Source organism: Gorilla gorilla, chromosome 18 (genome assembly GCF_029281585.2).
Source record: "Gorilla gorilla gorilla isolate KB3781 chromosome 18, NHGRI_mGorGor1-v2.1_pri, whole genome shotgun sequence".
In the NCBI taxonomy this organism is placed as follows: domain Eukaryota; kingdom Metazoa; phylum Chordata; class Mammalia; order Primates; family Hominidae; genus Gorilla; species Gorilla gorilla.
In genome coordinates this window covers 27222566-27247818 of record NC_073242.2, presented here as the reverse complement: position 1 = coordinate 27247818, position 25253 = coordinate 27222566, and the positions used below count along the sequence as shown (strand labels likewise).

General features: G+C 44.2%; 1 long non-coding RNA gene across 3 annotated transcripts; it reads right to left on the bottom strand.

Moving 5' to 3' along the window:
- Positions 1-3737: 3737 nt before the first annotated feature.
- Positions 3738-25208, bottom strand: LOC109023672 (uncharacterized). Of its 3 annotated transcripts, XR_010131528.1 has the most exons (5): positions 25071-25208; positions 12632-12731; positions 7475-9349; positions 5270-5424; positions 3738-3981 (listed from the first exon to the last, which is right to left on the bottom strand). It is a non-coding gene; the product is annotated as an uncharacterized lncRNA (long non-coding RNA). The 3 variants fall into 3 exon arrangements; XR_010131526.1 differs by having other exon boundaries at positions 5270-9349; XR_010131527.1 differs by lacking the exon at positions 5270-5424.
- Between the last annotated feature and the right edge of the window lie 45 nt (positions 25209-25253).

The following is a 25253-nucleotide window of genomic DNA, read 5'->3' as shown; positions in this document are numbered from 1 at the left end:
CCGGGGTTCATGCAATTCTCCTTTCTCAGCCTCCTGAGTAGCTGGGACTACAGGCGCCCACCACCACACCCGGCTAATTTTTTGTATTTTTAGTAGAGATGGGGTTTCACCGTGTTGGCCAGGATGATCTCGATCTCCTGACCCCGTGATACGCCTGCCTCGACCTCCCAAAGGGCTGGGATTACAGGCGTGAGCCACCGCACCCTACCAGATTGTTCTATATTTTGATGGTTCTATATTTTGATAGAGATTTGCATTGCACCGGTGAATGAATTTTGTCAAAACTCATCAAATGATACACTTAAGATCTGTGAATTTCATTATATGTAAATTTTACATTTAAAAAATTATGGACAAAAGGCGAGCTCTTCTAGTTGGTGACATGCATGCTGAAGTGTTAATCCCAGCACAGGCATTTGAAGATGAAAGCCATTGAATTGTACACTTTACATGGGTGAATCATATGGTTTATGAATTATATCTTAATAAAGATGTTTAACAGTGTTAATATAGGCCAGCATGCCTGTAAGCCTAACACTTTGGGAGGCCGAGGCTGGTGGATTGCTTGAGCCCAGGAACTTGAGACCAGCCTGGGCAACATGGTGAAACCCTATCTCTTCAAAAAATACAAAAAATTAGCTGGGTGTGGTAGCACGTGCCTGTGGTCCCAGCTACTTGGGAGCCTGAGGTAGGAGGATTGATTGAGCCTGGGAAGTCGAGGCTGCAGTGAACTGTGATAGCACCACTGCACTCCAGCCTGAGTGACAGAGTGAGCTCCTGTCTCAAAATAAATACATACAATAAATAGATGAATAAAAACGTTTATGTAGATATGCTACCAAAAGCATGACTCATAAAAGAACAAAATTGACAAATTGCTCTTCATCAAAATGTAATACTTCTGATCGTCAAATGACACCATTAAGAAAATAAAAAAAGAGAAGCCGCAGACTGAAAAAATATTTGCAAATTATCTATCAAATACAAGCCTTGTATCCAGAATTTATAAACAACTTTCAAAACTCAATAATAAGAAAACAAACTAGTCACTGGGCGTGGTGGTCCACGCCTGTAGGCCAGCTACTCGGGAAGCAGAGGTGGGAGGATCCCTTGAGTCTAGAAGTTGGAGGCATCAGTGAAGTTATTTAATATGATCACACCACTGCACTCCAGCTTGGGCAATAGAGCAAGATTCCATCACACACACACACACACACACACACACACACACACACACACACACACAAGAATCCCAAGTTCTGCAACAAGAAGTCAGCTTGGGGAGACAGCAGAGGACAGTCAACCTTCTGGAAGTCACCAGTACGATGAAAGTCTCAGGGACCCCCTCAACAGTTAGGATTAGACCAGACCCTGGATTTCCACTCAGCTCTCTGGTAGGGAGGGTTCCCCATAATGACAGAGATTAACTTTCTCACCAGCCTTGTCTCTGGAGACACAGCGCTGGGCTTAACTTCATGTACTAGTAAAATCGGGAGGCGTTTCCTGCATCCAAGACAATTGTTGTCAGGGAAAAAGGTATCCCTATTACATCCGATTTACGTATTGGAGTTACAGGTAATTTCAACTTATAAAGGGGTTCATGAATAGGAAAATGTCCTGGTACTTAAAAGTGCAAGTTTGGCCCTGCATGGTGGCTCACGACCATAATCCCAGCACTTTGGGAGGCCAAGGCGGGAGGATCACTTGAAGTCAGGAATTGGAGACCAGCCTGGCCAACATGGTAAAACCCTGATTCTACTAAAAATACAAAATTAGCCAGGCGTGGTGACGTGCACCTGTAGTCCCAGCTACTCAGGAGGCTGAGGCAGGAGAATCACTTGAGCCCGGAAGGCAGAGGTTGCAGTGAGCTGAGATCATGCCACTGCATTCCAACTTGGGTGACAGAAAGAGTCTCCATCTAAAAAATAAATAAATAAAATAAAAGTGCGAGTTTGGACAACTCTCATTCAGACCCATTTCATTCTTTTTAAGAGCTAGTCTTCCCTACCCAAAGTGTTGGAGCACAAGAGAAAGCCTCTGGGTCTTCTCTACCTGCCTTATCTATGGGCCTGTGTGCTCAATATCAGAACGCTCACAGCTCCAGAATGTCTTTCATACTTCTTTGCCTTGTGTAGAACTTTTTCCTTTTTTGTCCACCTGGCGAACTCCTGTTCATCCTTCAGTACCCTGCTGACACTGCCCCTCATCTGGGCATGAAAGTGTACAGGAGCCTTCTTGGATTCCTTCTCCTGTGATAGACACAGTGTTATCTTTTTCTGCATTCCCACTGATCTGCACATGCAGCCCCAAGCTCAGACTGGCTTTCTCTCTGGATGTACGACATGCCATAGGAATTTGTTGTTTCAAATACAATTAAGTCTGGTGCCAAGGCCTCAAGCCCCAGAGTGCAATAAATTGCTCTCAGTGGTTGTCTGGATTCTCTCTGTGCCTACAGAGAACTAAAGGGGGAAACAGAGGATAGGGGATGGGGTGTCCTACACAGCACAGACACTTAGAGAGGGCCCTCTATCTCCTATCTGCAGCAGGCAACACAGTGCAGTATTTTCCAATTCCATCTGGTCCTGGAAGGTGGGTGTCCTCGCTACTCCTTCCCAGGTTGGGCACAGGCACCTGGCAGTGGCTGGGGGGGTGCAACCTCCCTTATAGCGTCATGCAGTTACGCCTGCTAGGGTCCTGGCGCCTCTCTGGGCACTTTGAGGCAACACAGCATTGTCACACACTCCAAAATGCCCCCACCCCCATCATCCCAGTTTGGGGGATGTTTCCACAACTGAGGCCCCAGCTTTGGCTCATGCCCCTCAGGCAACTTCTTCTGTTCGCTTCCTGCCTGGGAGGTTTCACTGGAAACACAAGATTGGCCTGGCAGTCCTAGGAGAGGGGCCATGGTATGCTGCGGCCAGACACTTTCTTGCTAACACCCTATTTCTCCTAGATCAGCACTTACCTCACTCGTGATATTTCAGTCATTTATTTTCTGGCCTGGGCCTTCCTCTGAACTGTGAATCTTTTAATGCCAAGGAATGTCTCACCGACCTTGGTCTCCAAAAGGCCAAGTGTGGGCTTTCTAACTGGGGCTCTGCGGGCCGGGGGCAAGTTTTTTCTTTTTTGGGGGGAGGGGCAGGGGTGGAGGCAAATTTGTAAAGCCTCTCTGAGCCCATTTTCTTGCCTATAAAATGAGGACTGCAATAATACGGATCTCGTTAGTAGTATTTTTGGGATGAACTAAGCCAATGCATGTTAACCCTTTAAAACAATGTCTAACATGTATTAATAGCGTAATTCATGTTTGCTGTCATTATTACTTTTTATTTCCATCACTGTTACTTGTAGTGGATGTTTGGTTGCCTACCAAGTAGTCATTCCAAGTCCTCTTTTCCACTATAGAGACTGAAAATGCAAGGTACTCACCTCCCCAGGCTCCTTACAGCTGGGGGGTGGATGACCTAATCTTGGGCAATGGAGCTTGAATGAAGGTGTGCAAGGAGGCTTCTGGGAAAGATTTTCCTCTCTGATAAAAAGAGAGAGAGAGAAAGAGATTTTTGGACATTGTCTTGGAGGCAGGAGATACTTGGAGCTGTGGCAGCCATCTTGCAACCATGAGGACAGAGCCAAGGATAAAAGCCAACATGCTGAAGATGTCAGAGCAGGGGCCTTTATAAGATCATTGAGCTTCTGCCCCAGCCCTGGAAACTCCTACCTTGGAACACTTTGCTAAATTCGATCTGAAATGCCTTTATTAGGAAAGCCATTTTTAATTGGGTACACTGGGATTAGTAGCTGAAAGTATTCGGAAATTTACAGTGGGTAACTGTTGAAAGAAAGTAGCCGGGTCAGGATGGAAATCCTGAACTCCCAGACTCAGATGAGAACAATAGCTGGCTGCCGACTTAGGCCACAGTTGGGTGATGCTTCTTGGTCTACTAATAGGTGCTTGGCCTCATGGGCAGTTCCGCAGTCTGTCTGTGGAAAAGAGAGTGAGTACATGAAAAAAAATACAGCAAAAAGGAAGAGAAAGAAGACAGGGAGAGAGGAATCATTCACAAGTGAATGACCCCAAATCCTCAGGCTTCATTTCTGCTGGCACAACCTTGTTCATTTGTTCTGGGACATCCCATCATCAAATTGTAACATGGTTTCAATCCACTGAGGGATGGCAGAGAAACTACAGCATATCATCTAACCTGGTTTCATCAGTATTTCTAACTTAGTTTTTGGCAGGTTATTCATTCTCTTGTGTTGGAGACACTGTCTCTCTGTGTTGCTGAGAAAAGGGGGGATGGGGCTATGCTTCTCTTATTTCTGGTTAATTTTGTGGCTAGAAAAAATTTCGTGGGAAAGACTAATGCACAACATATTTTTACCACATCAACTACCGGTCCCATCATGATGCAGGATGTTGCAGGAATCACTGATGTGCACCTTGTACAGGTTGATGTAATGCTTACTTCTTGGTTTGCAGGTCAAAAACAAGCTAGAAGTGAGGAGTGGTGTCAATATACATTTTAAGGCCGAGTGCAATGACTCACGCCTGTAATCCCAACACTTTGGGAGGCTGAGGCAGGCAGATTATTTGAGGTCAGGAGTTCGAGACTAGCCTGGCCAACATGGTGAAACCCCGTCTCTACTAAAAGTACAAAAATTATCCAGGCATTGGTGGCGGGTGCCTAGTCCCAACTACTCAGGAGGCTGAGGCATGAAAATCACTTGAACCCAGGAGGCGGATGTTGTAGTGAGCCGAGATGGCACCATTGCACTCCTGCCTGGGTGCCAGAGTGAGACCCCATCTCAAAAAAAAAAAAAAAAAAAAAAATTTAAGGATATGATCACTCTCCCAGAGGCAAGAAATATCATTTCTCGACCCCAATGAGTGCTCTCTTTCCTCGTGTCATCACATTTCTTTATATACGACTGTAGTTCATCTCTGGTACTGATCCTCCCCTTCCAGTATCCTTCTCTTTTGGGCCACTCTACTCAAACCATGCTTTCTGGGGTCAACTATGACAGTGTCACCAAACACAAAGCCTTTCTTTTCCCAGTTCTCATGCAATCTTTTTCTCTCTGCAGCTGTTCATTCTTCATGAAATGTTCTCTTCTGTTGATTTCCAAGATTCCATACCTACCCTCCTGGTTTCTCCTGACCTCTCTAATCACCTCCTCTCACTTCTCATCCTGCCCTCTAAATGTAATCATTCACATCCTCTCCTTTTTCCTCTAGCATTCTTCTGGTTCTGCTCATTTATAAACTTACTTTTTCCCTTCTTGGGTACATGACCACCATCAAAGCTTCCACAATACATAAGTATATATATTCAGTGAATGTTTCCCCTGGATCTATTCTGGCCCTGTCCAATCCGATTTCCCAGATGGAACCTCTGTGAGCATTGGGTGTGCATTCTTCCAGACCTGGTACAAGCAGACACATCATTCCATAGTGTGACGATTTTGTTTTGGTTTTATTTTGTTTTGTAGAGACGTGGTCTCCCTATGTTGCCCAGGTTATTCTTGACCTCCTGGGCTCAAGCAATCCTCCCACCTTGGCCTCCCAATGTGCTGGGATTACAGCCATGAGCCACTGCACCCAGCCCATAGCATGGCGTTGACTACAGTTCTGCATTGGTCATTTAAAGTCTCCACATCTAGCCCTGTCCTTTCTCCCATGCCCTAGTATTTTATTTATTTATTTATTTATTTATTTATTTATTTATGAGACAGGGTGGTCTCACTGTGTCTCCCAGGCTGGAGTGCAGTGGTGCCACTTCGGATCACCGAAACCTCCACCTCCCGGTTTCAAGCGATTCTTCTGCCTCAGCCTCCCAAGTAGCTGGGATCACAGGCACCTGCCACAACGCCCAGCTAATTTTGGTATTTTTAGTAGAGATGGGGTTTTGCCATGTTGGCCAGGCTAGTCTCGAACTCCTGACCTCATGTGATCCGTCTGCTTCGGCCTCCCAAAGTGCTGGGATTCCAGGCGTGAGCCCCCCGACCTGGCCCCATGCCCTCGTGTTTCATGATCCACACCTTGAGCATGTTCTCTCACACCTCTTGCCCTCAGAATGCCTAGGGCAAAGTCATTGTCTCTCGCGAGCTAACTTCTGTGCTTGGATGGTGTCACCATCCAATTAAGCAAGCTGGAAATGATGTTGTCATTGTTGACTTCCCTCTCTGTCTCTCTTTCCCATTCTCGCTTGTGAAAGACAGTCATAGCAGCCATGGGCTGTGCACTCTGCTTCTTTTCTTATTTCCCAGCTTTTAGGTTTTGGGGGTACCTGTTCAGGCTTGTCACATGGGTAAATGGTGTGTCGCTGAGGTTTGGGGTACAAATGACCCCATCACCCAGGTACTGAGCATAGTACCCAATAGGAAGCATATCAACTCTTGCCCCCTCCTACCATCCTCCCTTTAGAAGTCTCTCGTGTCTATTGTTCCCATGTTAATGACCATGCATGTTCAATGTTTAGCTCCCACTTATAAGCGAGAACATGCAGTATTTGGTTTTCTGTCCCTGTGTTAATTCACTGAGGATAACAGTCTCCAGCTGCACCCATGTTGCTTCAAAGGACATGATTTCATTCTTTTTTATGGCTGCATAGTATTCCACGCAGTACCCTCCACTTCTGTGTTCATTTTCACATCTGGCTTATTTCCCACTCCTTGCTGCTTCTGCCCTGGTCCAGCCCCACCCTCCTCTCACCTGAAGTAAAGCTATATCCTCCAAGCTGCTTTCCCTGTTTTTTGTTGCTTGTGACATCCTCTGTATGTTGCCTACTGTGAGGCGAAAGCAACTCCATTTTGGATGCAGATCCACCATGTTGACTTAAGATTCACCACAGTTGCAGGAATGCCTCTAAGATCTCTACTTACTGCAAAGCCTGCCCTTAGGTCAAAACAACCTTGATGTTATTGTAAACACATGCTAATCATAAATCCTGCCCTTAGGCAATTTCCCTATGGTATATAAGCCCTGGTCTTGGGGCTGGGAGGTAGCAGCACAGGGGACTGCTATTTCTCAGCCACTGGATATGTGGCTTCTGTTCACAAGTCCCAGTTAAATGCTTCTTTCTAGGAAGCCATGGCTCCAGCCTATAATCCCAACACTTTGGGGGACCATGGTTGGAGGATCACTTGAACCCAGGGCTTTGAGGCCAACATGGACAACATAGTGAGACCGTTTCTACAAAACATTAAAAAAAAATTAGCCAGGTGTGGTGGTGTGTGACTTGTAGTCCCAGCTACTCGGGAGGCTGAAGTGGGAGGACTGCTTGAGCCCAGGAGGTTTAAAGCTGTAGTGAGTTCTGATCACATCACTTCACTCTAGCCTGGGTGACAGTAAGCCCCTGTCTCTAAAAACAACAACGACAACAACAACAACAATTTGTCTCTGAAAAACTGGGTTTGTCAGCCTCTTTCTTCAACCTCTCAGCTTCCTCGGCCTTTGGGGTAGGTTTGTACTGACCTCCCACTGTGTATCACTGGCCAGTTATCATCGCACTTCTTCTTCCCTCCTGATTAATTCAGGCTGCAATGGCCCACACATGCCTGGAGAATGAATCAGGGTTGACTTAGGCCAGAAATAACAATCCCACTTCCCTTTCACGGATTCTGACTTGCCCAGGCTTCCTTGCAGTAAGAGGTGCTGATGTGATTCAGTTTTGGCCAACAAGATCCACAGGGGAAATCTGGGAAGAGGCCCATGAAGAGAAAGACCTCCTGCACTACCTCTTCCCTAGCACCATCATTTTCATCTGTGGCACTGAACACCTGTAAGGCCTAGCTCCAGACTTACCTTTCCTCCAACATGACCCACTTACGTTGCCAGTCACTTCTTACCTACCTTATGCTGGAGCTGGGGGTAGAAGCTTGGGAATTCAGGTCAGTTACATCATGCATCATAGTTGGTCTCCAAAGATGGCCCCAAATGAAGCCACCTCCCAGTGTTCGTGTTCTTATGCAGCCCTCTCCACTCTGAATCTGCACTGGTCCTCTGAAATATGTTAACTCACAGAATAAAAAGATAATGATGCTGTGCTAGTCTGGGCCCAAGCCTGAGGAAGAACAAGATATTCTGATTTTATCCTCTCCGGAGCCCTGAGCCAGCACACAAGAAACCCAACTGCCCTGAGACTGCCACGTTTTGAGGAAATGTAAGCTGACCACAAGGAGAGGCCACGTGGAGGAGAACTGAGACTCTCAGCCAACATGGAGGACCAGGCTCCAATCTCATGATGTAGTATGAGCCATTCCAACCAGCCTCCACCCATTTGCGTCCCCTGAGTTGACACCACGGGAAGGAAAGATAAGCTGGGTAAGTTGGGGTGAAAATGTAACTGCAAATCATATCCTCTGTTCAATCTCAATGGCCTTCTCTTTTTTTTTTTTTTTTTTTTTTTGAGACAGGGTTTCACTCTGTTGCCCAGGCTGGAGTGTGGTGGCAAAATCATGACACACTGCAGCCACAGCCTCCCAAGGCTCAGGTAATCCTCCCACGTCAGCCTCCCGAGTAGCTAGGACTATAGGCATGCACCACCATGCCTGGCTAATTTTTAAATTTTTTGTAGATACAGGATCTCCCTGTGTTGCACAGGCTGGTCTCAAACTCCTGGGCTCAAGGGATCCTCCCGCCTCGGCCTTCCACAGTGCTGGGACTACAGGTGTGAGCCGCTGCACCCAGCCAGCCTTCTCTTTCTTGCAAATGATTGCACTCTTCTGCAGCTTCACTGTGCTTACACGGGCCTCTCAGCCTGCATTACCTTTCCTCTGCATCAGTTATCCCATCCTCTAAAGCTAATCTGGAAAGCCCCCACTTCTATAAACCTTCCAGATGATGTCAACTCTGAAGAGTGGGTATTTGGACCAGCTCTGCAGCAAGTGTGTGCTTTTGCTCACTATGCACCTACCCTCCCTCTCTTGTTGTAACAGCACCCCAGTTTTGTTTGGATGAACTCCCCCCACCACCTTTTAGTGCAACTCTGTCAATCAAGTTGTCCATTAACTTGTGTTTCAAGTGGGACATAGAACCCTCCTGGGCCAATCAGTTGTTTCTCTCTCTCTCTCCTCTTACTCTTTCTCCAGTGCAAATCCTGAGAGGGTGACAGATAGCTGAAAATGGATGACAGCCTGACCAGACCTCCATAAGCTGCTGCTGGCAAGGTCTCCCAAGTTCTCTGGTCCACACTCAGTCCCAAATCTGAGGCTCCAGCATTTTCATTTGAGTCTATGAGCCACCCTGGAGCAGAGACAGTAATGCTCGCCAATGATTCCATTGTTCCCTTTCATTTCCCAGTGTTCTGGCAGTTAGGGAAGATCTTGTGACTAGTTCTGACCAGAGATCCTAGAGTAGAAAGGACACATGTCACTTTCAGGCTGAGGCAGTAAAAACCCCCTGTGCAAACCCCCAGCCTCTTTCTTCCCCTGCCATGGTCACACCAACGAGCCTTCATGTTTCAGGGCTGCAGCCACCAGATGGTGGAACCTCCATTAGTCTGAGTGAAAGGAGGGCAGAGCCTCCTGCTGATCCACATGTGGTAGATTGCACTACCTAGGAATAATAATTTTGAGAATGTTTGTTATAGCAGTATGACCTAGACTGTCCTGAATAATATACACCAATACCCTTCCTACCCTTCCAATAAACTTTTTTTGCTTAGATTATCACATCAGTTTCTTGTACCTCAACCAGCTTAACTGATAAACTAACAGCACTTAGTAGCAATTTCTTTTTCTTTCTTTCTTTCTTTTCTTTTTCCTTCTTTCTTTCTCTCTTTCTTTTCTTTTTCTTTCTTTCTCTTTCTTTCTTTTCTTTCTTTCTTTCTTCTTTCTCTTTCTTTCTTCTTTCTTTCTCTCTCTCTCTTTCTTTTCTTTTTTTTTTTTGAGACAGGGTCTCACTCTCTCACCCAGGCTGAGTGTAGTGGTGCAATCTATGGCTCACTGTAGCCTTGAACTCTACAGTGGGCTCAAGCAATCCTCCCACCTCAGCCTCCCCAGTAGCTGGGACCACAGGCCTGTGAGCTCTGCAGCCTTGAACTCTGCAGATGGGCTCAAGCAATCCTCCCACCTCAGCCTCCCCAGTAGCTGGGACCACAGGCCTGTGAGCTCTGCAGCCTTGAACTCTGCAGATGGGCTCAAGCAATCCTCCCACCTCAGCCTCCCCAGTAGCTGGGACCACAGGCGTGTGCCACCACACGTTGCTAATTTTGGTATTTTTAGTAGACACGGGGTTTCACCATGTTGCGCAGGCTGATCTCAAACTCCTAGGGCTCAAGCGATCCTCCTGCCTCAGTCTCTCAAAGTGCTGGGATTACACGGGTGAGCCATTCCACCTGGCCAGCAATTCCTTTGTTGATTACACTTACTAATGTGCATTTATCTTATTTTTTCTTGCCAGCTGAGAGCAACCTGACCTAAGGACTATGGAGATTCATCTTTGCATCTTACCACACTGCTGAGCACTTTCTTGATAAGATTTGTTAGGATGAATGTAAAAACTGAATGAAAATGAATTTTTTGTTTTGTTTTTAGAGACCAGGTCTCTCTTTGTCATCCAGGCTGGAGTGCAGTGGTGTGATCATAGCTCACTTCAGCCTTGAACTTCTAGACTCAAGCGATCCTCCCACCTTAGCCTCCCAGTAGGTGGGACTATAGGAATTGAATTCATTTTTTAAATTCAATGTTTGCGTTCATCCTATCAAATAGTATCAAGAGCCTTATAAGTATTCATCAGTGTGTACCACCACCAGACCTAGCTAATTTTTAAATTTTCTGTAGAGACGGGGTCTTGCTGTGTTGCCCAGGCTGGTCTCAAACTCCTAGCCTCAAGTGAGCCTCCCACCCCAGCCTCCCAAAGTACAGTGATTAAAGACATGAGCCACTATGCCTGGCTGAAAATGAAAAACGTGGTGAGTCAACCAGTTACTCTCTTTTCAACTGTGGTTTTCTAATCCATTTTCAAGTGAGGTTTCTTTTTTTCTTTTTTTTTTTTTTTGAGACGGAGTCTCGCTCTGTAGCCCAGGCTGGAGTGCTGTGGCACAATCTTGGCTCACTGCAACCTCTGCCTCCCGGGTTCAAGCGATTCTCTTGCCTCAGCCTCCCGAGTAGCTGGGATTACAGGCATGTGACACCACGATCAGCTAATTTTTGTATTTTTAGCAGAGATGGAGTTTTGCCGTGTTGGCCAGGCTGGTCTCGAACTCCTGACCTCAGGTTATCTGCCCACCTCGGCCTCCCAAAGTGCTGGGATTACAGGCGTGAGCCACCATGCCTGGTCTCAAGTGAGTTTTAATTAAAAGAGATTTAAAACTATGATTGCATCTCTATTTTTATGATGACGGTGGCATATATATAATAATATCTATATGTTTCAATCAAATTGTAGTCATAACTTTAAAAAGCCTTATTAAATGACAAAGAGTAAAACACTCTGGAAACATCAGAACAGCAACAATATTCACCAAGCTCTTTATTTGCAACAGACACTCTATGTAGGGTTTTTACTTTTTCATCCTCCAACCACACTCCATCCCTAATCCTGGTGTCTACATCTTATTGAAGACAAAAGCAGCAGCAGCAATTTGGAACTATTTGTTTATTGCTCCCAAAGGAATAAATAATTTCCAGATCATAAAAAGGGGGACTCAAAGGAGCTGGTAGACTAATAAAGAAGAATCATAGAGAGGAGGAAATTCTCCATTTTTGTCCATTTAAAAAGAAACACAACAGTTGGGTGCTCACACCTGTAATCCCAGCACTTTGGGAGGCCAAGGAGGGAGGATCACTTGAGGCCAGGAGTTTGAGACCTGCCTAGGCAACAAAGTGAGATCCAATCTCTACAAGAAATAAAAAATTAGCTGGGTGTGGTGGTGTGCACCTGTACTCCCAGATACTTGGGAGGCTGAGGCAGGACGATCACTTGTGCCCAGGAGTTTGAGGCTGCAGTGACCTAAGATCACACCACTGTACTCCAGCATGGATGACAGAGTGAGACCCTATCTCTTTAAAAAATTCTTTTTTTTTTTTTTCTGAGATGGAGTCTCTCCCAGTCACCCAGGTTGGAGTACAGTGGCGTGATCTTGGCTCACTGTAACCTCTGCCTCCTGGGTTCAAGCAATTCTCCTGTCTCAGCCTCCCGAGTAGCTGGGATTACAGGCGCCTGCTACCATGCCCAGCTAATTTTTGTATTTTTAGTAGAGATGGGGTTTCTCCATGTTGGTCAGGCTGGTCTCAAACTCCTGACCTCAGGTGATCCACCCGTCTCGGCCTCCCAAAGTGCTGGGATTACAGGCGTGAGCCACCGCGCCTGGCCAAAAAATTCATTTTTTAAATTCAATTTTTGCATTCATCCTATCAAATAGTATCAAGGGCCTTACAAGTATTCAGCAGTGTATACCAGCTTGGATGGCACAGCAAGACCCTGTCTCAAAAAAAAAAGAAAATGAAACACATGCAAAGTGGAAATGACTTACAACCTGCTCCCAGTGAGAGAAAGAGAGAGGGAGAGAGAGAAAGATAAATGTTACTGTTGGAATAATCTTTAAGAGCATGCGGTGTGGGGTACGTGAAAGACTCTAAATGTGTTACAGATCAGGGCTTCTCAAACATTCACACGCTCAGAATTCACCTGCAGATCTTGCTAAAATGCAGATTCCGCTTCAGTATGTCAGGGAGGGGCCTCAGTCAACTCCTTAGATGTCTCGAGCTCCCAGGGGGTGCTGAGGCTGCTGGAAGAGCAAGTGCAGAAAACTAGTGGGATCAGAACGGCCAACACAATTCAAGAACTCTTCAGAAGCTTGGGTTGGGGGTTTTGATGAGCTTGCCCTGAATTCAGCCTTTGATCAGTTCTCTTTAAAAGTCGGTTAGGAAATCACTATTACCTTGTATCTTATCCGGAAATCACTTCTCTGGTAGCTTCACTATCTTTTTAGAAAACGAGTCAAGAACACAGACGCAGGGGAAACAGAGGTCTGAAAAGCGAGAACAAGCATAACAAGTTCTACACACTAAAACTTCTGTGCTTTACTGAGATTTATTTTTAATTTTTGGCCACTTTTTCTAACAAGACTGGCTATGTGTTTGCTCAGGTTAGAGGACATTAGAAGAAGGGAATTATAAGCGCTTAGGACTTCTGGTAGCCCGACAGAGGGGAAGAGATGGAAATAATACGAAAAGCTGACCCTAGAATGAAAAATTCACCACCGTCTTGGGGCATTTCTTGCAAAGGCAAAAAGCCCTAGAGTAGTCACTGTCCTCAAGATATCTTTGAGACGGAGTCTCACTCTGTTGCCCAGGCTGGAGTGCAGTGGTGCGATCTCGGCTTACTGCAACCTCTGCCTCCCGGGTTCAAGTAATTCTCCTGCCTCAGCCTCCCCAGTAGCTGGGACTACAGGCATGCGCCACCACGCCCAGCCAGTTTTCGTATTTTTTTAATTTAATTTTATTATTATTATACTTTAAGTTTTAGGGTACATGCGCACAATGTGCAGGTTAGTTACATCTGCATACATGTGCCATGCTGGTGTGCTGCACCCATCAACTCGCCATTTAGCATTAGGTATATCTCCTAATGCTATCCCTCCCCACTCCCCCCACCCCACAACAGTCCCCGGAGTGTGATGTTCCCCTTCCTGTGCCCATGTGTTCTCATTGTTCAATTCCCACCTATGAGTGAGAATATGCGGTGTTTGGTTTTTTGTTCTTGCGATAGTTTACTGAGAATGATGATTTCCAATTTCATCCATGTCCCTGCAAAGGACATGAACTCATCATCTTTTATGGCTGCATAGTATTCCATGGTGTATATGTGCCACATTTTCTTAATCCAGTCTATCATTCTTGGACATTTGGGTTGGTTCCAAGTCTTTGCTATTGTGAATAGAGCTGCAATTCACAATTGCTTCAAAGAGAATAAAGTACTTAGGAATCCAACTTACAAGGGACATGAAGGACCTCTTCAAGGAGAACTACAAGCCACTGCTCAATGAAATAAAAGAGGATACAAACAAATGGAAGAACATTCCATGCTCATGGGTAAGAAGAATCAATATCGTGAAAATGGCCATACTGCCCAAGGTAACTCATAGATTCAATGCCATCCCCATCAAGCTACCAATGATTTTCTTCATAGAATTGGAAAAAACTACTTTAAAGTTCATATGGAACCAAAAAAGAGCCCGCATCACCAAGTCAATCCTAAGCCAAAAGAACAGTTTTTGTATTTTTAGTAGAGATGGGGTTTCCCCATGTTGGCCAGGCTGGTCTCGAACCCCTGACCGCAAATGATCCGCCTCCCAAAGTGCTGGGATTACAGGCGTAAGCCACCGTGCCCGGCCCTCAGAGATACCTTGTACTCATCAAGAAAGGTCATCGTGTGCTTCAGATGGCAGAGAGATATATTTTCGAATAATTAATATAGAAAGATAGAAAAAATCTTTAAAAAATGTTGGTGCTTGAAGGAATATTCTAGTTATGTGAAACAATTCTGGGCCAGGTGCAGTGGCTCACACCTGTAATCCCAGCACTTTGGGAGGCCAAGGCAGAAGGATCGCTTGAGCCCAGGAGTTTGAGACCAGCCTGGGTAACATAGCAAAATCCCACCTCTACTAAAAATTAAAAAAAAAAAAAAAAGCCGGCCATGGTGGCTTATGCCTGTGGTCCCAGCTACTTGGGAGGATGAGGCAGGAAGATTGTTTGAGTCTGAGAGGTTGAGGCTGCAGTGAGCTGTGATCATGCCACTGTGCTCCAGCCTGGGTGACAGAGCAAGACCCTGTATCAAAAATAATAATAATAATTTAAAAATCTTATATATAACAATTCTCAGATGATGCTGGGTAATTATGGCTATAACTATATCCCAATCATATCTATGTAGACCATTATATATATTCTCTATTTCCTTATATCTAAAATCTTTATGATCACACAGACTCGGTTATTCTGAAAATAGTATCTCTTATGATTATAAAATGAGACATACTCTTGGAGAAAAGTTGGAAAATATAAGAAAATAATAAAAAGTTTATATGCACTGTTAATATTCTGGTGTGTGTTTAGTTTTCTCTCTTAAAATATCCTGAATTTTTTTTCTGACATCAAGTATTCTTTGAAAACATGATTTTTAGGGTACATAAGATTCCACAGAATTGTTACCCACTCCAACTATTCTCTTTTATAACATTGGGAGACATTTAAGTTGTTTCCTTCTTCCCCTAATATAATTAAGTCTCTCATGCACTTCCTTGTATATTAATTTTGTGATCATCTTTGATTATTTCCCCAGATAGATTCCCAGAAGTGGAATTGCTGGGTCAAAGAACACAGACATGTCTGGGTTCTTAATGAGTACAGCAAAATTGCCCTGTGGAGAGACTAAACCGTCTACACTGCCTCTGGCAATGTGCGTATTTCTCATTTTAGCGTCTGAGCTTTCTGCTGCCTTTAAATTTAGTAATTGGTTTTATTTTTATTTTTTTGAGATGGAGTTTCGCTCTGTCTCCCAGGCTGGAATGCAGTGGTGCGATCTCAGCTCACTGCAACCTCCGCCTCCTGGGTTCAAGGGATTCTCCTGCCTCAGCCTCCTGAATAGCTGGGACGATAGGCGTGTGCCACCACGCCCGGCTAATATTTCATATTTTTAGTAGAGATGAGGTTTCACTGTGTTAGCCAGGATGGTCTCGATCTCCTGACCTCATGATCTGCCCGCCTCAGCCTCCCAAAGTGCTGGGATTACAGGCATGAGCCACCGTGCCCGGCCGGCCTATTGACAGTTTTTAAAGTTGACCTTTGGGAGCTGTCACCATTCCTTTTAAGAAGAGTGACGAGTAGAGGGCGATCCTTTTCCTTTTTTTCCCTACCAACTTGTGTGCATCACCTCTGCTAGATCGAACTTAAAATTTCTTTTCTTTTCTTTTCCCTCCCTCCCTCTCTCTCTCTCTGTCTTTTTCTTTTGAGGCAGAATCTCACTCTGTTGCCCAGGCTGTGAGTGCAGTGGCGCCATCTCGGCTCACTGCAACCTCCGCCTCCTGGGTTCAAGCGATTCTCCTGCCTCAGCCTCCTGAGTAGCTGGGATTATAGGCATGTGCCACCACGCCTGGCTAATTTTTTGTGTGTGTGTATTTTTGTATTTTTAGTAGAGATGGGGTTTCACCTAGGCTGTTCTCAAACTCCTGACCTCACGTGATCCAATTGCCTTGGCCTCCCAAAGTGCTGGGATTATAGGCATGAGCCACTGCACCTGGCTTGAACTTAAAATTTCATGAATCCAAAAATTATGTATTTATCACACTGCTGAGCTTTATAAAAAAAGAAACAAAAATGATGTAGTATACAAATGCTGACGAAAACGACTCTGAAAAGGGCTTGACTTGGGCTGTGGAAAACCTGGTCTCTAGTCTCCATTCTCTTCTCCATTCATTGCTATGTACTTTTCAAAAATACACTTTTAATTCTTTTTTCATATTTTCACTCTTTCTATCAGAAATTTGTTTTTAAATACAGAAAAGTAAAAGTGAAAAAAATGACAGTTGTCCATTTTTCTACCATCCAACATTAACCACTGTTAACATTTTGGCATATTTGACTTTAACCCCTTTTTAAAGCCAATATTTGAAAAATTAAATTTTCAAATCTTTTCAATCCTTAAATTCATTGCTATATGAATACATAGTTTTATTATTTTAGTTCACAATTAGAATACTCCAGGCTGGGAGCGGTGGCTCACGCCTATAATCCCACTTTTGGAGGCTGAGGTGGGCGGATTACTTGAGGTCAGGAGTTCAAGACCAGCCTGGCCAACATGGGGAAACCCCGTCTCCACTAAAAATACAAAAATCAGCTGGGTGTGGTGGCGTGCACCTGTAGTCCCAGCTACTTGGGAGGCTGAGGCAGGAGAATCGCTTGAACCTAGGAGGCGGAGGTTGCAGTGAGCCAAGATCGCGTCACTGCACTCCAGCATGGGTGACAGAACAAGACTCCAGCTCAAAATAAATGAATCAATAGAAATAAAATTAGAATATTCCAGATAAACCTCAAGATCTTTATTCTCTTCTCCCATCCCAATCTTCCTTTCCCCTTCCTAGAGGCCCTCTCGCTTGAGCTTTATAACAATCTTTTCAATCCTTAAATAGAAAATAGTTTTATATGCATATGCTTATCTACTGGCAAATTATAATATTGCCATTTTGCATTGCTCCAAATTTGCATAAATGGTAATCTTGCTGTATCATCTTTATATCTTGCTTTTCCCCCACTCTATCTATGCTTTCAGGATTCATTCATGTAGACACTTGTGAGTTAATTCATTCCTTTTCATGTTATATGACCGTCCATGGTACATGACTATCCTGCTTTTTGATTTCCTTATTAATGGCTCTTTAGGACGTTTCATTTTTCCCACCACATTGTTGCAGCAAATCTCAAGCACACATGGGAGATTTTCTTCAGTTAAATTCCTAGAAGTGGAATTGCTAGATAAGCTTTTTCAATTTCAATAACACCAAATAGCTCTCCAGAGGGGCTATATACAACATTTATAACCCCACCATATACGTACAAGAATACTGGTCTCTCTTTACCCTTGACCACATTTTGTCATTCTCATAGGGAAAAAGTTGGTTTCCTTTTCTTGTTTTATTTCCAACTAATAGTGAGGTTAAACATCTTTCCATATATATTTATATTTAAATGTATATTTTATATTTATATTTAAATGTATATTTTATAAATATATATATATTTTAATATGGAGTCTAGCTCCATCACCCAGGCTGGAGTGCAGTGGTGTGATCTCGGCTCAATGCAACCTCTGCCTCCCAGGTTCAAGTGATTCTCCCACCTCAGCCTCCCAAGTAGCTGGGACTACAGGCGCCTGCCACCATGCCCAGCTAATTTTTGTATTTTTAGGAGAGATGGGGTTTCACCATGTTGGCCAGGCTTGTCTCGAACTCCTGACCTCAATTGATCCACCTGCCTCAGCCTCCCAAAGTCCTGGGATTACAGGCATGAGCTATTGCACCTGGTCCCCACATATTTTTTAGCCATGTGAATTTTCTCTTTTGGAAGAGATATTCTTTTGATACACTGGTAGACTGAACTTTTTAAAATACATATTTGTAATATAGATGAGCCTGACATTTTCTTTAATTTTGCTGTTCTCTTTTTGGTGTCAAAATTAAACTAGTCTCAGAATGTGTTGAATAGCTTTCTCTATCTTGTTCATATTCCAGTGAATTTTGCATAATATAGTCTTTTTGTGTGTGCTGATCACTCCAATAAAACTTACTTGTTCTGGACATCTTAGGAGGTGAAGCATATCCTATACTTCTAGCTCGATTTCATTAGTGATTATTACTTTTAATGGCAAAAACCTCAATTACTTTTGCACCAACCTAACACTTTTCTTCTTGGGTCAAGTTTTGTAATTTTTATTTTTGTTAAAATTACCTTTTTTCTAATTTTTCAAATGTATTGGCATAAAGTTTGTGGTATACTTTTGTGCTTTCTAAAATTTTTACTCTAGCTGGTATGTTCAGTTTGCCATTTATCGTATTGTTTGTATGATTTTCTTGATCAATCTTACATGAAGTTTTTCTATTTTATTAGTCATTAAGAGAACACCAGCTTTTGGCTTCTATAATCAACTTCATTTTCTTTTGTTCTTTGTTTTACTCATTTCTGCTTTTTCATTCTTATTTCCTTCCTTCTGCTTTCTCTGGGTTTCTGTAGTTGTTATTTTTCTAACTTTTAACAATTAACTCCTTTACATTTTTTTCTTATTTTGTAAGAAGTATAAAGCTATAAGTCCCCCTCTAATTATTATTATTATTATTATTTTTATTTTGAGATGGAGTCTTGCTCTGTCACCCAGGCTGGAGCGCAGTGGCATGATCTCAGGTCACTGCAGCCTCCGCCTCCAGAGTTCAAGCGGTTCTCCTGCCTCAGCCTCCTGATTACCTGGGATTACATGCGTCCACCACCATGCCCGGCTAAGTTTTGTATTTTTAGTAGGGACGGGGTTTCGTCATGTTGGCCAGACTGGTCTCGAACTCCTGATCTCAGGTGATCTGCCCACCTCAGGCTCCCAAAGTGCTGGGATTACAGGCGTGAACCCCGTGCCCAGCTAATTATTTAGTTGGATCCCACATGTTTTATAATGTCAGGTTTTCATTGTCATTTATTTCCAAATATTTTATAATTTCCATATTGGTTTTCTTTTTAATCTGAATGTTTTCAGTTTCTAAACATGTGTTCTTTTTCTTTTAAAAATGTACGATAAAATCTTTCAACATATAAAAAATATAATACCTGTGTACGTGGTCCTGTACTCAACCCCTCACTTAAGAAATAAAACTCGAATATATGCTTATAATTTTTAATTTTTATTTTAATTTTTATTTTTTTGAGACAGAGCTTTGCTCTTGTTGCCCAGGCTGGAGTACAATGGCACGATCTTGGCTCACTGCAACCTCTGCCTCCTGGGTTCAAGCAATTCTCCTGCCTCAACCTCCTGAGTAGCTGGGATTACAGGAGCCCACCACCATGCCTGGCTGATTTTTTTGTATTTTCAGTAGAGATGCGGTTTCATCATGTTGTCCAGGCTGGTCTCAAACTCCTGACCTCAGGTGATCCACCTGCCTTGGCCTCCCAAAGCGCAGGGGTTACAGGCATGAGCCAGTGCGTCCGCCCAATTTTTAATTTTTAAAAATTCATAAGTAATAGATGTACGTGGTTAAAAAAAAAAAGTTCATTCTGACTTCCTGGCCCCTTCCTCAGAAGCAGCTGCAGTTACTAATTTAAGGTGTATTGTATCTACACCTTTTTGGCTCTCTTTTTGTTGTTGATGTTTAATTTTACCACATTGCGGTTTGTGAACGTGGTCTATAGATTCTTTGGAATTCATTTAAGCTTCCTTTGTGGCCCAGTACATAGTCAATTTCTGTAAAGAATAGATATACCAAAGTTTTTTTTTCTAAAATACAAGCCTGATCTCATCACTTACTTTTCATAAGCTTCTGTGGTCTTCGGGTGAAAGACCAACACCCTCAGCATATTACTTCCCGAAGCTTCCTCTCTAGCCAAGGCCTTGGCCCTCGCCTTGTGGTCAACAAATTTATGTACTCATAGCTCTCATGCATTTTAGGGTCAGCTTTGAGAAGTCTGAACCATCAGAGCTGCCCAGGAATAGAGAGTCCAAAGTCTGGCACTTCAAAGGCCCAATAAATACTCACAGAGCCCACTAGGGAATGAGCCGTCCTCTGAGTCATACTGAGGCAGGACTGTCACCCCATGGGGGACCACTCTCATGGTGAACTTCGATCCTTACTCACTACTTGTTCCTGCTGAACGAGATTCACCTCATAGAGGCCTCTGATTGCTGTACTGCTTCCATTTTAATTTGTCAGCACTTTCCCTTCTTTTTATTTTTGCCAGATCCACAGTGGATCACTTGACAGCAGCATTCTCCCGTCACTTGGCCTTCTATGAATCAGTTGCTTAACCCCAGCTAAGGCCCACTTCAGTATGAATGCAGGCTGAGCTTCTGCTCTGAAGCCCCCAGGATGGGGATGGGGGTGTTGAGGGAGGGATCAGATAACCAACTGTCATCTCTACACATTTCTGGTTTCAACCTCAGCTAGGAACTCATCTCTGCATTGTCGTCAGCATCTCTTCCAAACCTTTTGATCCATTCCCCTGAAATCCCTTAGCATCTCCTCAGCACCTCCCGACCTTTTTTTGGGATAGGCTGGTGTGCAGTGGCACCATCCCTCAACCTTAACCTCAACTGTAGCCTCAACCTCCTGGGCTCTACCTCCCAGGCTCAAGCCATCCTCCCACCTCAGCCTCTCAAGTAGCTGGGACTACAGACACATGCCACCACACTCAGCTAATTTTTAATTTTTTTTTTGTAGAGACGAGGTCTTGCTGTGTTGCCCAGGCTGGTCTCGAACTCCTGATCTCAAGCAATCCTCCCACCTCAGCCTCCCAAAGTGCTGGGATTACAAGTGTGAGCCACCACGCCAGGCCCTCTTCAGCCACAGAATGATACTGTTTGCTACGTTACGGAGAAAATGGAAAACATCAGGAGCGAGCTTTTATTTAGCCACTTTCACCTCTTTTCCTGCTGTTTCAGAAGTGTCTCTTCTCCTCTCTAGGTTAACAGTAATCCTGTCGCTATACACCTTTGACCCCATCCCTTTTTGTCTGTTTTTTTTTTTTAAGACAGAGTCTTGCTCTGTTGCCCAGGCTGGGGTGCAGTGGCACAGTCTCGGCTCACTGCAACCTCCATCTCCTGGGTTCAAGACATTCTCCTGCCTCAGCGTCCAGAGTAGCTGGGACTACAGGTGTGCGCCGCCACGCCCGGCTAATTTTTTGTATTTTTAGTAGAGATGGGGTCTCACTATGTTGGCCAGGCTAGTCTCAAATTCTTTTTTTTTTTGAGATGGAATCTCACTCTGTCGCCCAGGCTGGAGTACAGTGGCTCGATCTCAGCTCACAGCAACCTCTGCCTCCTGGGTTTAAGTGATTCTTCTGCCTCAGCCTCCCAAGTAGCTGGGCCTACAGGCACGCACCACCATGCCCAGCTAATTTTTGTATTTTTAGTAGAGACAGGGTGTTACCATATTGGCCAGGCTGGTCTCGAACTCCTGACCTCATGATCCACCCGCCTCGGCCTGCCAAAGTGCTGGGATTACAGATGTGAGCCACTACACCCGGCTGTTTTTATTTTATGGATTATTATATCTGCTCCTGAGTCTTCAAGTCTTCCCTTCTGAAGCCATACTTCCCAAAAGAGCAGTCAGCATTCCCTCTCCACTTCCTCAACTTCCACTCTTCACTCTTGGAGTTCGATCTGGCTTCCTCCCCTCTCTATTAAGATGGCCTTTGTTGGCCATCAAATTCTAAATCAGTGGCGCATCTTACTTGACCTCTCCAGAGCACTGACGATTCTAACCACACCCTCCTTCTCAAAAGTCTGTCTTCCTATGTGCCTCTGATGCCACTTTCACAGCATGTGGTTCATGAATGTCGCCTATAGATTCTTGAGAATTTCTTGAAGCTTCCTTTGTGGCCCAGTAATCAATTTCTGTAAATGTTCCAAGCATGTTTGAAAAGAATAGATATACCCAAGTTCTTTTTCTAAAATACAAACCTTCTCTCATTTCTTCCTGGTCTTCCATCACTTCTATGGTCTTCAAGTGAAAGACCAACCCCCTCAGTCTTGAATCTTTCTTTTCTTTCTACCTTTTTTTCTTGACCCTTTCATCTTGAAATGCCAGTGTTCCCAGCGTTTTCTATTCTTTTATCTCTCCACACACCAGGGAAGCACATGCTTCCCAAAAGGGGACGGTCTCTTCCCAAGTTCTGAACAAGTGCTGCCATGGTGGAAGGCTGGCCCACTGTCGTCAGACTTCCCCACTTTTCCAGAGCAGTCAGCTACAGTAGGGTTTTATGTGAAATGTCCCAAGTTTATTTATTTATTTTTGAGACAGAGTCTGGCTCTGTCACACAGGCTGGAGTGCAGTGATGCAATCTCAGCTCACTGCAACCTCTTCCTCCTTGGCTCAAGCTGTCCTCCCACCTCAGCCTCTTGAGTAGCTGGGACCACAGGTGTTCACCACCATGCCTGGCTAATTTTTGCATGTGTATGTGTGTGTGTGTGTGTGTGTGTGTGTGCGTATATATTTTTTTTGTAGAGATGGGGGCCTCACCATGTTGGCCATGGCTGATCTCAAACTTCTGAGCTCAAGCCATCCTCCCAGCTGGGCCTCCCAAAGTGTTGGAATTACAGGAATGAGCCACCATGCCCAGTCAAAGATTGAAAACCCCAACTTTAAATATTGATAATGCATAGAAAATTTCACAAAACCATGTAGGGCAAACAAAACACAAATATTACTCCTTAGGGCTTTATTTCCCCTCTTATTTGACTACCTATTAGGCAGTTTATAAAGAACTTATTAGTGGTGTTAGTTCACACTTATTGAGGGCTTACAATGTGCCAGAGACACTCTTCTAAGTAGTTTACGTTTACTCTTCCTTTAATCTTCAGAATAACATTATCAACAAAGTGTTATTATTAAACCTGCTTTATAGATGAGCAAACTGAGGCTGAAAACTTGAGCTCAGTCATCCCTTAGTATCTGTGAGGGATTGGTACCTCAGTCCCCACGGATACCAAAATTCTCGATGCTCAAGTCCCTTATGTAAAATCAAAACCACCTTTGTAAAAAGCATAACTGAGAAAATTATGATAGTGAAAGAGATCTGGCCTGACTCCATCTTGCTTCTAACTTCCAAGCTGTCCTTGATCATTCCTGGACATAGGTGGAATTAATGTTGGAAAGAATTTAGTTTATAGTTTAACTTTGAAACAAAGGCAATAATAGCCCTTTCCCAAAACAAATCCCCTCCTTGCCTAGGAACGGGTCTGCCTTTGTAGACTAACAAATTAGCTAAAAGATTAGAAATTATGGTTTAGGAGGTCACGCAAGCTGGAGGCTACAAGATTCTGACCCTCCCCAGATTGCTTCAGGGAGTAACATCACTGTTCTAAAACCTAAAATCAGCGCTTGAGATATTTTGCAGAACCCGTGTTCTAATGCACCAGCTGATGCCACCCAGCCCTGTAATCTGGCTAATCTGGTCCTATGGTCCTAACCCAGGATCTGACTCAGTGCAAGAGCACAGCTTTGACTCCTTTCCTGTCTGATCCAACCTATCAACACCCTCTAATCCCCAGCCCCCCAGCCACCAAATTATCCTCGAAAACCCTGAATTTCCGGGGAGACTGATTTGAGTAATAATAAAACTGTGGTCTCCTGTTCAGCCAGCTCTGTGTGAATTAAACTTTCTCTATTGCAATTCCCCTGTCTTGATAAATTGGTCTGTCTAGGAAGCAGGCAAGGAGAACCATTGGGTGCTTACAAAATGCCAGAATACTTGCATTTAACCTACACAAATCCTCCAGTATATTGAAAATCATCTTTAAATTACTTATAATACTTAATACAATGTAAATGCTATATAAGTAATTGCTATGCTGTATTGCTTTCAGAATCTGTATTATTTTTATTGTTGTATTGTTATTTTTTACTGTTTTCCCCCACAAATATTATCCACCCACAGTTGCTTCAATCCGTAGATGGGGAACCTGTAAACATGGACAGCTGACTGTACTTTGTCCTATGTCTCAGAGACACTGAGTTTAAGGCCCAGGATTCCATGTTGACCATCCAGCTCCAAAGCTGAAGCTTTTAATCACCACACACCACTGCTTTCCCACTTAGCAGATGAAACTGAAGCCCAGAGAGGTTAAGAGGTTGTCCAAGATCGCAGGGGTGGTGAGTGACCAAGCCTGGATTTGATCTATCCTCACAGAGACAGATATTTGCAGGTACTGCTGTTCTATATTAGTTACCTGTTTCCCTTGCTAGGCTGCATCCCTAGCTCTCAGACCAGGGATAGAATTCAAACGTTTGGAAAATTAATGCCTTGAAGACTCAAAGCAGTCCATTCACTTCCACGAGTAATTTCACTTGCTTTCCCACAATCCCTAGGTAAGATAACAGTTAACATATAATCAGCACTCCCATGTGACACTTTTCAATGGCCATGCTAAGCACCTGATATAGGTGTTATTATCTCTTGTAAATCTCACCAACACTATTTTGCAAGAACTAATATCCTCATTTAATGGAAGAGGAAACTGAGGCTCAGTGACTTGCCCAAGCGCCTGCCAACTAGTAAGTGGCAGAGCCAGGATTCTAGATCAGGCTCTATGACCACAGAGTCCACATTTTTCTTTTCTTTTTTTTTGAGCTCTGTCACCCAGGCTCGAGTGCTGTGGTACGATCTGGCTCACTGCAACCTCTGCCTCTCGGGTTCAAGTGATTCTCCTGCCTCAGCCTCCCGAGTAGCTGGGATTACAGGCACACACCACCACGCCCGGCTAATTTTTGTATTTTTAGTAGGGACGGGGGTTTCGCCATGTTGGCCAAGTTGGTCTCGAACTCCTGACCTCAAGTGATCGGCCCGCCTTGGTCTCCCAAAGTGCTGGGATTACTTACAGGCGTGAGCCACCGCGACCGGACCAGAGTCCACATTTTTGACGTCGAGGCCACACTCAGTTCCACAGATGGGGAAACTGAGGCCCGGGGCAGGGCACTACATTGTGCCAGCGGAATCGTGGCCATTGAGGGAAGCCCAGGCTGCACGCCGATTCTTCCTCCTTGGTCAGGGAAGTCACTGAG